Source organism: Pyrus communis, chromosome 5, assembly GCF_963583255.1.
Source record: "Pyrus communis chromosome 5, drPyrComm1.1, whole genome shotgun sequence".
NCBI classification, from domain to species: Eukaryota; Viridiplantae; Streptophyta; class Magnoliopsida; order Rosales; family Rosaceae; genus Pyrus; species Pyrus communis.
Genome location: NC_084807.1, coordinates 17,498,982 through 17,513,810, shown reverse-complemented (window position 1 = coordinate 17,513,810; position 14,829 = coordinate 17,498,982).

Below are 14,829 nucleotides of genomic sequence, written 5' to 3'. Positions count from 1 at the left end.
ATATTATTTCTTTTGTTTTCATTGTACAAATGGTAAATATGTGTTTATGGATAAGGAACTGAGGAGATCTATATTCATGAAGCTGGTTTTTGGGAAGTGGGTGGTGTCTTGATTTGGTTACCTACATTGCTTTACTTGCTGCTCAGGCAAGACAAATTTCTATTGGTGACCCAAAAGGGATGATATGTTCTTGGACTCAATGTTCTTATTGTTGGACTTTGTAAGTCTTCTGAGCTTAAGGAAGCATATTTATTATTGTACAAGAGGTATCTGTTATTTAGAATTAAAAGGACAATTTTTGAGAATTTTATGGAAACATTGTTGACATTTTGAATGTTCTAGCCTCTGTTGAAGGCTCTTGTAAAAGCCAAACTGAAGAAACTTTGAAAAGTTTATATTCAAATGAATGTTTTCATTTATATTCTTATATCTTTTGTAATTTCGCTACTTCGTTCTTTTATGGGATGTTCCTGTCTATTTCAGTTTGTTCTATCTCTTCTGTAGCCACCATAATTGATTTACCAATGATGAATGGTGGCAGGTTAGTGAGATTTGAAAGTGTTATTTTCTGTACAGTTCAAATGTACATACTGTGTGCATAATGTGAGCATGGTATGTACATGCTATGGGCATGTTATGTGCATGGCTTGATCATGCTCTGCGCATTAAAAGAGGTCAAATTTGGGTTTATGCTCAATTATTTTAGTCTACTTTTGAACTAACGTGATTAACAACACAGAATCACATGCTACAGGATTCAAACCATTTCAAGAACTGGAGACATCTTCCTTATTGGTCCATGAAGTAAGGGGGTTAAAACCTTTAAATTTCCTAATATTGGTGTGTTCAAATATATGATGATCGTCTTGGCTAATTTGGTTGAACTTCTTGCACACTATCTTTGCTAAAAACGTGTTTTTAAAAAATAGGGAAGCAACCTTCGTCAATTTTTGGAGAAGAAGTTCGTTAGGAAGAGATTGTATGGCCATTGAGGTGGTTTTGGCTTTCTTCATCTTTTGGACAAGAACTTGTGCTTTTGGTTTTGGTTTTAGCTTGAAGAACTTATGGTTTTGACTTTGTATGGGCATAGAGGTGGTTTTGGTTTCAAGAAGTTGTGGTTTTCAAATAAAACACAAACTCTTAAGAAGACAACTGAAATAGATGGTTTGTATCTTTTGGACAATAAGGGAAAAAGATATGGCGGTTTGCGACAATTTCACCTTGAAAAGGAATGGTTCTGACACGAACCTTCTTTTGGTGAAGTTACACATTATTCTGTTCAAATACCCAACAATCATATCTTTTACAATTAATTAATTAAATAAAACATACTGTGAAAACCATGTTTTCATAATCATATTCCAACATAAATACATGAATTATAGGGTCAGTAATTCTAGAATAATGGTCAATTGTTAGGTATGTATACAAATCCATGTTAGTTATACATATAAAACCATGTTAGTTATACATATAAAACCATGTTATCATAATCATATTCAAACACAAATACATGAGTACATTATATGCACATGGCATACACAATATATGCACGTAGTATGCACACTATGTCCACATGTTATGCACAGTATATGCACATGATATGCACGCTACATGCATATGCTATGTAAAAAAACTCCTTGGCCAAGGAGTTGTTTATGGGATTTCTAAGACACATTAAGATGGTAAATTTAACTCAAACACGAGAGATGGAGTTTTAAAGTATATATGAAAAATTAGTAGTGAGTCGATTATATCATAAGAACAAAACTTTTAACGAGCTTTAATAAAAAAAATTTATCGCATTAAATTTGAACAAAAAATTAAAGTCATGGCTTAAAACTTTATTACTATGACATTTTCTTTGAACATAATTAGATCTAGGGATCCATTAGATCTTCTTCTAAATTGTATAGAATAAAAAAGGAATTGAATTTTGTATGGTAAAACAGAACGCTAGGTTTAGGAGGGGAAAAAAAAAAAGATGTAAAAACCATCAAGTTTTGAACCCATGCCTTGTTGAAACTAACAAACTATGCTCACCAACTAACATGACGCTTAATATTGTTTGTACTTGCACACAATTGATATATAGTACAAACATTGTAAGATAGGCTTGGACCAACCCTCTCATCCATGTGGCTCCACCACTGATCAATTTTTGTAACCTATATTATTATATTATATGTTGGAAATGAAGTAGCAGGAGTTGATAGTTATATGTTGAAAATGAAGCAAGGGGTGTCAGATTTAACAACACACTAACCTATACGTTGGAAATAAAGTAATAGAAGGGACAAAAAAATGAGTGATGGGATTCCTACAACTTTTGTCGATCCCAAGCAACAAATCCTTACCACACAAACACTTTCAACATAATCCCTCTTTTACCCAATAAGTTTTCTTCCACATCAATGATACAATTGTATAAATAGGCTCCTCACACTTATTTGCCATAACTAGTATTCTCATACCGAAAAAGCCATTCCAATTCTCAGATAGCCAAAACAATTCACAACACCAACACGTCCAAGTTCAGACATGAAAATGAGGGTTTTGACACCAAGTTCCATAGGTGGTATAACATGGAACCTTTTCCACTTCCAGGTTACCCAAGACAAATCATACATCATCGTTTAGCTGTGTTAACTTGGAGATGCCGTTGAAAAATATAGATTAGGTTCGTGGAAGACTCGATTATGAGACAGACATCACCAAGTATTGGAACCACAAGCTAATGAAAGCACAAAAACAGCTTGTGGACCTCAATGGTAAAGCCAACGAAGCGCTCTATTGTGTAAGCAACAAGAAAACGAAGGCTGACACATCTTGAGAAATTATCCCATCCATAAATTTTGAATTGTAGAAGAAGCGTCACAACCATATTGAGTCGTATGAGCGTTCCCGAGAGGGAAATATCGAAATGGAGGAGGAACGCAACAAGGGGTTTGAGGATTTTCATTAGGTAGTGAAGGGAAATGAACCCCATCAACCAGAATATGACTCTTTGACAGTGGAGGAGGTCGAATCATTTAATAAAATTTGGTATCGGTGATCGTTCAATAGCTATGGTAGACTTAATTTGAAGGCTTAGATGTTAAGCAATGTTATGTAGTTGTGCAATGTATTTGCTAACTATTATATGATAATAAACATTAGGACTATGTATCATTGTTATCTTCAACACCTACCATGTCCTAAACTAAGTTAATGTGAAGATTATCAAATATGTAAATACGCACCATATCCATTATATGCACACGACATGCACATCATATGTACATTTCATGCACATGGTATGCATAGAACTTGAAATCGAGCAACGACCTACTTTTCGCATTAATAAGAAACTTTAATGGCAACCTATTGGTATAATGGATACAATTAAAACATAACTGTTATGTATATAAGGATTCAATGACAGTTTGCAAAGTCTTGTTATGTATATTGACCATCGTTTAATCGTGCACGTGGAAAACATAATCCTCGCTGGCATTATTTCATGGACATGCTTGACCTGTAATGTCCTCTAAGTTTTTTCTTAATCTTGTTTTTCGCTGAGACACACTAGGTTGTGGTTATACTCGCTAAATTTCGGGGCACAATATATGTGCATTATAACTAGTGAACATTCTCGTTTCTCATATTAAGTTGTAGCTGTGCATACTGTATGCACACCACATGCACATTATAGAAAAAAATTACACAAATTTCTACAATCCAACACTTGAACCATAAACTGTTTCATCCAGTTTTGTAGCATCTCAAAAAGTAAAGTTTATTCCACAACTCATATGCCTCAAAATGAAACACAAACTCTAATTTTACTAAGTATTAATTCACCTTACAAACAACCCATTTATTCCATAAATTATTGATGTAAAAACTTGGAACTAAACACCCTACCTTACTACGTCTGCCAAAACTTCAGTCGCCGGAAAGAATGGAACTTTCTGGACAAAACAAAAAATACGGTACAAACCTCCTATCTTTAAGGATGGAACAATTTATTGTATGGAACTATAACACACATAGCTCATAGATCTGAGCTCAAACTTGAAAATCTGGACCTCATTCTTCTCACCTCTATCTCGACATCCTGTGTTTGAAGTCAAAGGCATGGGGCAACCCAAAACCCAGCTCACTCTTCTAACCTCTTTCTGCACTTCCCTCTCCTCAAAATCAAGGCTCGCACATTTGAGCTCAACCAAAAAACTAAGAGCTTACGGCTCTCTCTCGACATCACTTTCTTCTAACCCAGAAAAATGACATCATCACCTGTGAGTTTTTACAATTTATATGGTATTTTCATCATTTCAGTTTTGTGCATGGTGTGCATGGCTGGTTTGTCCTATTTCAATTCTAAGATTAAGAAAATGGGTCATTTGTGGCAATTTCCCTTAAATTTTTATGCGTTTTATATCAAGAACTTTCTTTTCAATGAATTCTAGTTGTGGGCACTTAAAAGCCCCTGCTTTCACATTTTTTCTTATGTTGTGTAACCATTTGTTGGGTTTTTCTGCAATTCAAATTCATTGTATTATTTGTTGTGTTTTAACTTTTATGCAATTCAATTTTTATACTTTCCAAATTCGTTGATTGAATAATTTGTTGGGCTTTTTGTTCTTAGTTTTTTTATAATCATGATACTTGTTTGTGAAAGAAGGCATGAGAGATGAAATAAATTTTTCGATATCTGTTTTAAGTTGGTTGCTTTATGAGCTCTTGAACTCCTGTTTTAAGTTGGTTGAGAGTAGTAGCCTACTAGGTGAAGGAAATATATATTATTACAACTTTTGATAGTTGGAGATATTACCATTAAACCAAATAGAGCTGCTACCATTTCTAATGATTATAATTTTCAACAAATGTAAAATTTCATGTTAGCATTTGTAGTCTAATGGTAGCACCATTATTTCATTGTAACTCTAATATGTAAATGTCTAAGTTCTCTTTTTCTTTTCTTTCTATTGTACTCAAATGTCTGAACTTGAATGTATAATAATATAGAAGTTCAACATGTTTGTACAAGTTTTTGGTTGTTTGTCATTCCTTTCATTGGGATTGTGTTCTCTGTGTTCAATGTCCATTGTATGCTTAGAGTTTTTCTTTTTCTTTCTATTAAACTAGCCTCTGGTGTCACATCCCGGCCCAGGCCCCCACCACATCCCGAGCTCGACTCCACCGTAGCACGATATTGTCCGCTTAGGGCCCCGACCACGCCCTCACGGTTTTGTTTCTGGGAACTCACACGAGAACTTCCCAGTGGGTCACCCATCTTGTGATTGTTCTCGCGCGAACTCGCTTAACTTCGAAGTTCCTACAGAACCCGAAGCCAATGAGCTCCCAAAAGGCTTCGTGCTAGGTAGAGATGAGAATATACATATAAGGCTTACATGATCCACTCCCCTGAGCGATGTGGGATGTTACAATCCACCCCCTTAGACTAACTCTAATGGTGGGCTAAATGCCAAATTTTCCCCCAAATTTCCCCCCTAAGCTAAAACATTGGGCTAAAAGCCAAATGCTAAAGCTAGGCCAAATACCCCCCCCCCCAAATTCCCCCCTGTGTGAGTGGACTCGTTGGCACTTGGGCCAGTCTCGGCCCGTCCACGCTCCAACTCGCCCCACGCGTGCGCCTGCAAGGGTTTCCCGACAAGGTGGGCCCCTTTGTCAGGCTGTGTGTCGGCCACCCACTTGGGCTCCCAATGGCTATAATTACATCCAAGGGATGTGATTTAAGGACATTGAATCCAACGGCTGAGATCAAATATAATAAAATCTAACGATAAAAAAAAGATCTAACGGCCCAAATTTAAATCCAATGGCTAAATTAATTAAAAAAATTATTTAACTCAAAATTCACCCAAAAACTCTATAAATACCTATGTATTTGTTCAAACATCCACACAAAACTCAATTTTCTCCTACAATTCTTCCAATTTATCTTTCTACCATTTCTTTCAATTTCCAAATTGTTCAACATGGCAAGTGAGCATATTAGAGGTCGTAATTGGACCTGTGAGGAAGATGTTACTTTATGATTGGCATGGGTTTCTATTAGCCAAGATGGTGCAATTGGCACAAATCAAAATAAAAAAGTTTTGTGAGATAAAATCATTGCAAAGTTTCAAGAAAACTGCAACGGCGGCGGACGAGACGGTGGTGGTGTTTATGATCGGTGGAAGACTATCAATAAAGCATGCACTTTATGGACGGGAAGCTTAGAGAGAGCCGTGGTTGGCATGCCTAGTGGAAGGAGCGTCATAGAAATTGTGAGTTTTGTTCTTGATATTTTATTTGTCATGTACATAATATTAGTTTGCAACTAATTATTTTTATGTATTTTTTGCATAAGGTGACAAAGCAATGAAAATTTACAAGACAAGAGTAACACCAAAAAATCAAGTTTTTAAGTTGCAACATGCTTGGGACATCCTCAAGGATTGTCCAAGGTGGGGAATCGATGTGGACCAACAATGGGGAAGATTATTTCAACGTGAAGTCGCACAGACAAATGCCGGAGATGAAGGTGTCGATGAAATGACCCCATCTCCTTCTTTTGCAAGGCCCCAGCGAAGAGAAAAGCAAAAGGAAGCAAAGAGAAAAGGGAAGTCCCAAGATCTGATGAGTGGACACTTTGCTACTGGAATTGCAAAATTGAACGAAACTCATAGCGCTCGCCAAGAAGAAACGACCCGAATGCGTTTGCAAATGAAGGAAATCTCAGATAGAGAGCAAAAGAGGTTTGAAGTTAATTTGATGATAGAGGACCTCAGCAAATACACTCCAGAGAGGAAGAAGTTCTTACGTGGTAAGCAAAAGGAAATTTTGCGAAAGTCTGCCTTAAGGAGTATGTTTCAAGATGATGAATCCTCTGAACCCTATATCCTAATTCAATCACAAAGTCCATCACCAAGTGAAGATGGTGGATATGATTATTAAGTTTATGTAGTGTATGAATTATGTGCTTTATTAATTAAGTTTATTAATTGTCGTTTGTATTAAGTTTATGTAGTTTATTAATTATGCGGTTTATGAATTATCAGTTGTATTAAGTTGAAGGCTTGCTTTGTGAAAAATTTAGTGATTTTTCAATATTTATCAGAATTTAAATATTTTTAGATTAAAATGTTCATAAAATTAATTTACGATAGTCTATATATATATATATATATATATATATATATATATTTTTTTTTTTTAAATTTAATTTAAGAAAAAAATAGCCTAAGTTCATTCTTTAATAATCCCGGGCTAAAATTTTAGGTCAGAAGGGTTGCAGCAGAAAAGTTGTTTCTGGCCTAAAAACTAAATTTTCTGGGCTAAAAAATTTGGCTTTTAGCCCAACCATTGGAGTTAGTCTTAGGTGCCCGACGTCCTTGGCATCACACTTCTGGCCAGGGATTGGCTCTGATACCAAATTATCACATCTCGGCTTGGGCCCTCACCACATCCCGAGCTTGACTCCACCATTGCACGATATCCGCTTTGGGCCCCAACCATGCCCTCACAGTTTTGTTTTTGAGAACTCACACGAGAACTTCCCAGTAGGTCACCTATCCTGGGATTGCTTTCGCGCAAACTCGCTTAACTTCGGAGTTCCTATGAAACCCAAAGCTAGTGAGCTCCCAAAAGGCCTCATGCTAGGTAGAGATGAGAATATACATATAAGGCTTACAAGATCCACTCCCCTGGACGATGTGGGATGTTACATCTGGCAATTGGCTTTTTTTTATTTTTTTATTTATTTTTAAAAATATATATATATTTGAAAAATAATAAACTTACTAACCACGCTCAATCTATTCTGTAGTACTTTTTTTGTGAATGTTTATTTATTTAAACTCTTAATGCAATAAGAGAAATTTAGATATTATGAAAGTTTCACCATTTTTGTCTTCTCCTTTTAAATTCACTAGCCTCTCCGCACAAGTGAGAGGCGTTTTTGTATCACGGGTGTTGTGTGTCCCAAAGATGTGTTTCTTTAGATATTTTTATATTTCTTAAGTGATTATTTTATAAATTGTCTGTTTGCACACATCATAACAATAATATCTACATACTTTTATTGATGCAATCATCAAACAATACGGGATTCTGCTATTCATGCAATCGTCAAACAATAAGAGATTCTGGATGCAAGTTTGTGCTTGAAGTTCATGAACAATAGTATGTAGATGTAAATAATAATAAAAAGTAGACAAAAAATATTAAGGTCTATCAAGATATGCATATCTCGAGAAGCCTTATCATGTACATATCTCCCTGTGTACAGTCCATCGCTTACAAGCATGTGAGAGGCCTTTCAATTTCAGTGTGAGATAAGGTTAAGGTGCATTCATATCCTTTAAAATCAAATTCTAATTGAATACACATAGTATGTTATAAACTTATTTAAAATCATGATTGAATACACCTAGACTTTCAAAGAATAATTTAAAATCCTAATTGAATACCCCTAGATTTGTAAAAGGAATTGAAATTAAATCCAATTGAATACACCCCCTAAACTTTCATGTGTGCACTTCCAGTATCAACCACCACCCACATTAAAGCTCTGAAAGTATAAGTGTATTCAATCAAGATTTTATTTAGTTACATAATTTTAGTTATTTAATTTGCATTGCTTTTCATATTTTTTTAAATTCCCGTTTTATAGATTGTTGGAACTTGGATTGGCTCTAAAGTTTGACACCAAGCAAACTTTTTCTTTTTGTTGGTTTTATTTATGTTTCAAACTTTCAAATGCTCACTACTGAATTGCTTAATTATGAACTCCAAGACCACGCTGACTTCTTCGTTTCAATGTTTTTCCCCTTTTTTTTAGTAAGTCCAATCCATGACATCCTCCATAGCCAATGCATCTCACAAACATTGAGGAAGCAAAAAAGAAAAAGAAAAAATATGAAAAGGAAAAAGAAAGAAAAATTTACAAAGAGGAAACTTTTTATAACACATACATGAAAACCAAAAAAACTTACGATATGATTAGAAGATAAATTTGTAGTTTCCAACGTTAAAAATTTCATAAAAGACCCATCTTGATTTAGAGACACACAATATTACAAATTACAAACATAAACTCTTCTTCCAATATCAACGCCATGGTTGCCACCCATTTGTTTCCAATTTTCATTGTGAATTTACAAACAATATCATAAAATTAGAAGTTTAACAATATAGAAGCTTCATTGTGATAAGTAGAGAATAATAGTAATAATATAAGTACCTTCAAATTAGATAGTTTTCCAATAGCAACACTTTTACTCCAATTGCTCGAAGAAGACTGTAAGTTCAAGTATTTTTTTTCAAGTTCGAGTTAACTATTTGTGACCATGTTTATGAAATACACAAAATTGTGATATTGTACCTTAATCCTATGCTTTAACTTTTTTAGTTTGAGCGAGGTATGATGCTTGTAAAACTATTGACAAAATTAAGTTTTAGATCATTTGAAACTAATGTAATGGAATGTACTACATACTTAACTATGAAAAAAAAAAAATCATTATTATACCTTGTTTAGAAAAAATTGTATAGTTGCGATTAATCTTCTTTTTGTACCCACATTGTGACAACCCGTCCCTAATTTTATGATTTTATTAATTTTAAAAGAAAGAATTTACGAAATGCCCCTAGATGTAAGGATTTTGACTTCCGTAGACCATCATTTAGAGAGACGTATGACTCATTCTTTTAGCGTATTTGCGTAGTACGCAACGATACGAACGTGTGGGCACAAGCAGAATTGAATTTGGAGCTACTATAGAGATTTTACAAATTTACAAACGTGAAGGGCAAATTGGTAATTTCATATTTAGAGATATTTTGTATTGTTTTGTGAGACATGTGGGGCCCACACCCTACTCCTGCCCTGTCCTGTATCCTCACCTTCCAGAGATCTCGGTTTCTCTCTCATTATTTTTCTTGTTTCAAACTCTCTCTCCATTTCTCTCTCATATTTTTACTCCTCATTCCTCTGTTTTACAGAGACCAGCAAAACTCAGCCACTCCGGCAAGGTCATTTGTCATAGTGCTACCACTCACCACGACGGCGAGATGACACCCTCACCGTGTCTCTTTCTCTACCACTTGCTCCACCTCCCCTTATCTATTCTCGGCCCCACTTTGGTATGGTTTTGTTCCCCACATTTCTAGCTTCAAATTGGCTTTTGTATCATTGATTTTTGTGGTGAATTGAGCTAGATATGAGCTTTAGAAATCAGCCCAAAAACCAGGGCGAACCTATGCTTCGCGAAGATGGCGAGTACGTTTGTACTCGCATGAGCGTGGCCGCGTGAGGGTGGTCAGCGCATGCGGCATGTGGCTGCCTGTGCAGCCACTTGGGGCGGCACATCGAGGAACACAAGGTCCTTCATTAGGTTTCTTGATGTGCCGGACCCAAATTTGCCCTCCGTTTTTCAAAATTCGATCATTTTAAAATAGTTCATTTATTAGCCGTACTTTTGTATGAAAACGTGTTTATACATTAATACATTACGTATTTACATAAATGGTTTCGTTTCTAGGTGAAACGCATCACAAGGATCTTCGATGCTCGCAAGACGGGTTCGACTCAATGACATGATCTATGAGTGGGTCTTTTCTTTGATATATACATATAATTGTTTAGTTTCCATATATACTTCTAATAATGAATTTTCTTTATGACTGCCGTAAGTAAAGTAACAATTATAGGAAATGACATAACGATGAGGATTAGAAAATCATTATAAATCTTACAAAATGGCTTAGCTAAATTTATAGCTATGAATAATGTTATGTTGACTAGAATTATTAAATCACTGTGGCATGACTATATGTATGTTATCTGCTCATTGTTGCTGCACCGGTGTTAGTACTCACCAGGGCTAGGGTCAGCCTTTCACGTGTATGTGCACATCGCACCGTACGCTCACTTTGATTCCATTGTAGGTGTCAGTCCTGTCCTAGATTGCTAAGGCAATTAGGACTCACATGTGCTGCACATCGTGCCAATCTTCACATGATTGTAGTACAAGAGCGTATATCATTGTTACACCCAGTTTTGTTCATGTCGGAATATCTCTGCATGAACTCATTTTTTAGAATGTGTCAATGAGCACTCGATATGATATGTTTGCGTTGCGAGATTATGTGATTACGGACGTCGTGTACTTATTTACGAAATATTGTGCCTTATTGAATTCTTGAGATTTTGTAGGCTATGGTAGGTATTTTCTTACTATACATAGTATGTATATTTTGGAAACTATACTTGTTTTACGGCGAGAAGTTATTATGTTTTCGAAAAGGTTTTTACAAAGATTTGTTTTTAGGCCCACTCATCCTTATTTTTCGCCCCTCCAGTTTTAGTGCTGAACTTTCATGTCGACAAGGATTCTTGGCAAATATTGATATTGGAGATTACGTTCGATGGTATAATTCTCATCCTACTTTACTGTACTTTACTTATGTTCTGACATCACGTGTGAAATTAGTTCATTCCCGCTCACAAGTGCACTCTTATATTTAGGCACCTTTTGGTTTAAATTTATTCACATTTTCCACATCACTACACTTTATGGCTTCGTCACCCTTCTGGTGTCGACCAACACAACTCGATTTGGAGTCCAGGTGGACAATCTGGGTCGGGGTGTGTCACATATATTTGTATAACTATAAATAATTAATTGGCAAACATATCATAAAGAAATAATACTGTCAAAGATATGCATGACGATCAGGATTGTACCTAATTCGTTGAACCTCTTTGTAGGTTCGTATGAAGTGAGGAGTAGTAGCAGTTTTCATTTCTGCTAAAGCATTTTTCATGCACCACCTATATGAATAATCTATGCATAAGGTATGTTTCCTCCCTAATTTTAATTCATTAAAATAAAAAAGATAGCTAAGGAATACATATTGTTCGTGCTTCTTCTTTTTGAACTCTTTGAGAATTAGTTTGCTAAGATCAACAGTTTTTACCCTAACGGAGATGCCCCAAGTAGGCGAAAAAGTAGAAACACATCTGCTAGGTGGCTCTTCTTTAGGTGGTGTCATCTTCACTTTTTGTTGCATTTCTTGTGGAATTCTATAAATAAACAAAATCAATAAATTTTGACACAACCAACATTGAAGAGCTAAAAGGTTAAACACGTGCAGGATGTCTTTGGTTGTTCAAACTATGAGTTCCGATAAGCATAAGTATATTGGTGTAAACTCCTTGTCATATCTGAGTGAGCATATGAAATCATATTTTTTTTTTCAAATAAAAATACAGCTGAAACATAATAATGGCAACCTTCATTAGTGAAAAATGACTAAGAACTTAGCCATGTCTTTAAATATAAAAAGATGCAAAACTACCATACATCTGTTTGGTGGGATCCTGATTTTAAAATCTATGCATCTCTTAGTGCCATTATCTAACAAAGAGTATGAACATATAATTAAAAATTACAACATATTTTATCAACTTTACACGTCACAAATGTTTTATAGAATTTATAGTCAGCCATAATCCATCCCCCTATAACAATTCTAATTTTCATGGTGAATCATATAATCCGACAATAGCAAATAAGCAAATATCTAAAAATTGTATTTCAGGCTCTTACTGGTGTCTATTCCCAGGACTCAGGTGTCCGGGGAGTTTTGGCGGATTAACCAATAATTATCTTCACTGAGTGGATGGAAATGAAAGTCATATTTTAGTTATTTGTACGGTACCTCTCTTTCGAATAATGATCATGAGTTGTATTGTTCATACAGTAGTAGTCTTCTCCTCCACCAACTACCTTAATGAATACATTGAAACTGTGAAATGAAATAAAATTTCTTAAAAGAAGAAAAAAAACGCAGAGATGAATACCTAATGGTTCGCTTGGCCACATCAAACCTTTCCACCATAAACTCAATGGAAGTGTGTGAAGTCAATTCTGTATGTAGATTCACACTAACATTTAATATAACAACTTCTAAATGTTGAACCTGTAGAGTACTGGAATGATTTTAGTGAATTCGTCTACACTAATTAAAAGAATATCAAGCTTGGACCAGTTTAGTAAATAAAACAATTAGTCGATTTGTTCAAACAAATTAGAATGAAAAACACACCCGTGATTAAAAAAAGTCATCCCACTTGCACATGAATGTGTGCAGAGAGGCTAGTATATTTAATTTGAGTTGTGAACTTTTGTATAATAAAAAGATTTTTGTAATAAATTTGTATAGTAAATCTAAAAGCCAATCACGGGCGCTACTTTCATACGCATGAGAAAAGAATTCCTTTTTGAAACTAATCCGTTAGTACATCAACTGTATTACATAAATAATTAAAACCAAACTACTTTGGAAGTGAACATGTACACAGAGTGCCATCGTGAGATCTCCATTGATTTAGATGACGTGTGTGTAAATAGATAGATTTATACTCAATAAATCGACTAAAATAGTATTGTTCAATACCAATTTAATTGAATTCGACTTGTGAAAAGACATATTTGATAAAATGTGCTAAATACATAACAGTTAACACCTAATATCAAAACAAAATTCAATCTACATCCAATAATAATGTTTTGTGGTCTTCAGTTTAATTGAGTCGCAAGGAAGTAGTATAAAGTCGAAACTGAGTAAAGTCAAACTCATGGGTTTTCTTACTAAGCTACAATTTTATGCTGCTAAAGAAAAGTACTTAGCATAAGTTTGTTCGAATATTTGGAAATTGCATTAAATTTCAGAAGCTTACGTTTTCTATGAAACCAAGCAACTGTTTGTGACTGCAAAGGAAGCTTCTTGTGATGAATTGTAAATGATGATAGGATCCAACACAATAAACTGTAAACAAACAATTGAACTTTGCTTATTAGTCTGTTACAAGTTACAACCATCGATTACGATGCCAAAAAATATCCTTCGTAAACAAAGAGAAACAAATGACGCCAAATTTTATACTCAATGTATGCAACTGATAACCACCGATTAAAATCATACAAATGAAAAAAATTGAATCCAAAAAAGAAAAAACCATATGGCAAATTGCAGCAATTACTTAAGTAACCAAGAAATTGAAGTGTTCATGCAATTTGCGAACTCTAAACAGACCCAAAAAAGTAAATAATCCATAACCAAATCAAAATAAATGAAGCAAATAATCAATATTCTTCAATGTTCTAAGAAAGGTAATCGATTGTAAAGCAAAAAAAGCGAAGGAATTAGGAAAAAAAATCACCTGAAATCTTGTCTAAATCGAGTGTGGATGCAAAGGAGATTTTGAAAAAAATCACGCGGAAGAAAGGGGATTTGTGCAGAAGACAAAAGTGGGTTCGTTTCCTCTTTTGTATGCATAGGTGATGGAGTAACCCATTGTTCCTCTAGAACGTGCAGTTGATGGCGGTTCCATCTCCGGTCTTTGCAACCGCCGCAACTGTTGCAGTGCTCAGTGTGCCAACGTGATAGAGAATTCACTCTTATCTAGAGTGTTTGTCAATTTTTATTATTTTTTAATTGTGATTTTCATTTTTGGTGGAAATGTAAAGTGTGATTTATTGTGACCCTTATTTGTGGGATGACTAATTTAAGGGTCACAATGAATTTCAAATGTGGGTATTTATCTGGTGGTTGACAATGTCGGTGTTAAGGTGGGTGCATATGTTGTTCGCAGCGGAGCAATCCGCTTTTTGTATTTTGATTTTTAAGTTCCAAATAATTTTTTAATAGTATAAAATTACAACTTTGACCCTATTTTTTAGGCAATTATCCATCGGTTTTTTGTATGAAGTGGGGATATTTTATAATGTTTCACCTATTTGGGCTTTCCCTTTATATATATAGATAGATTAC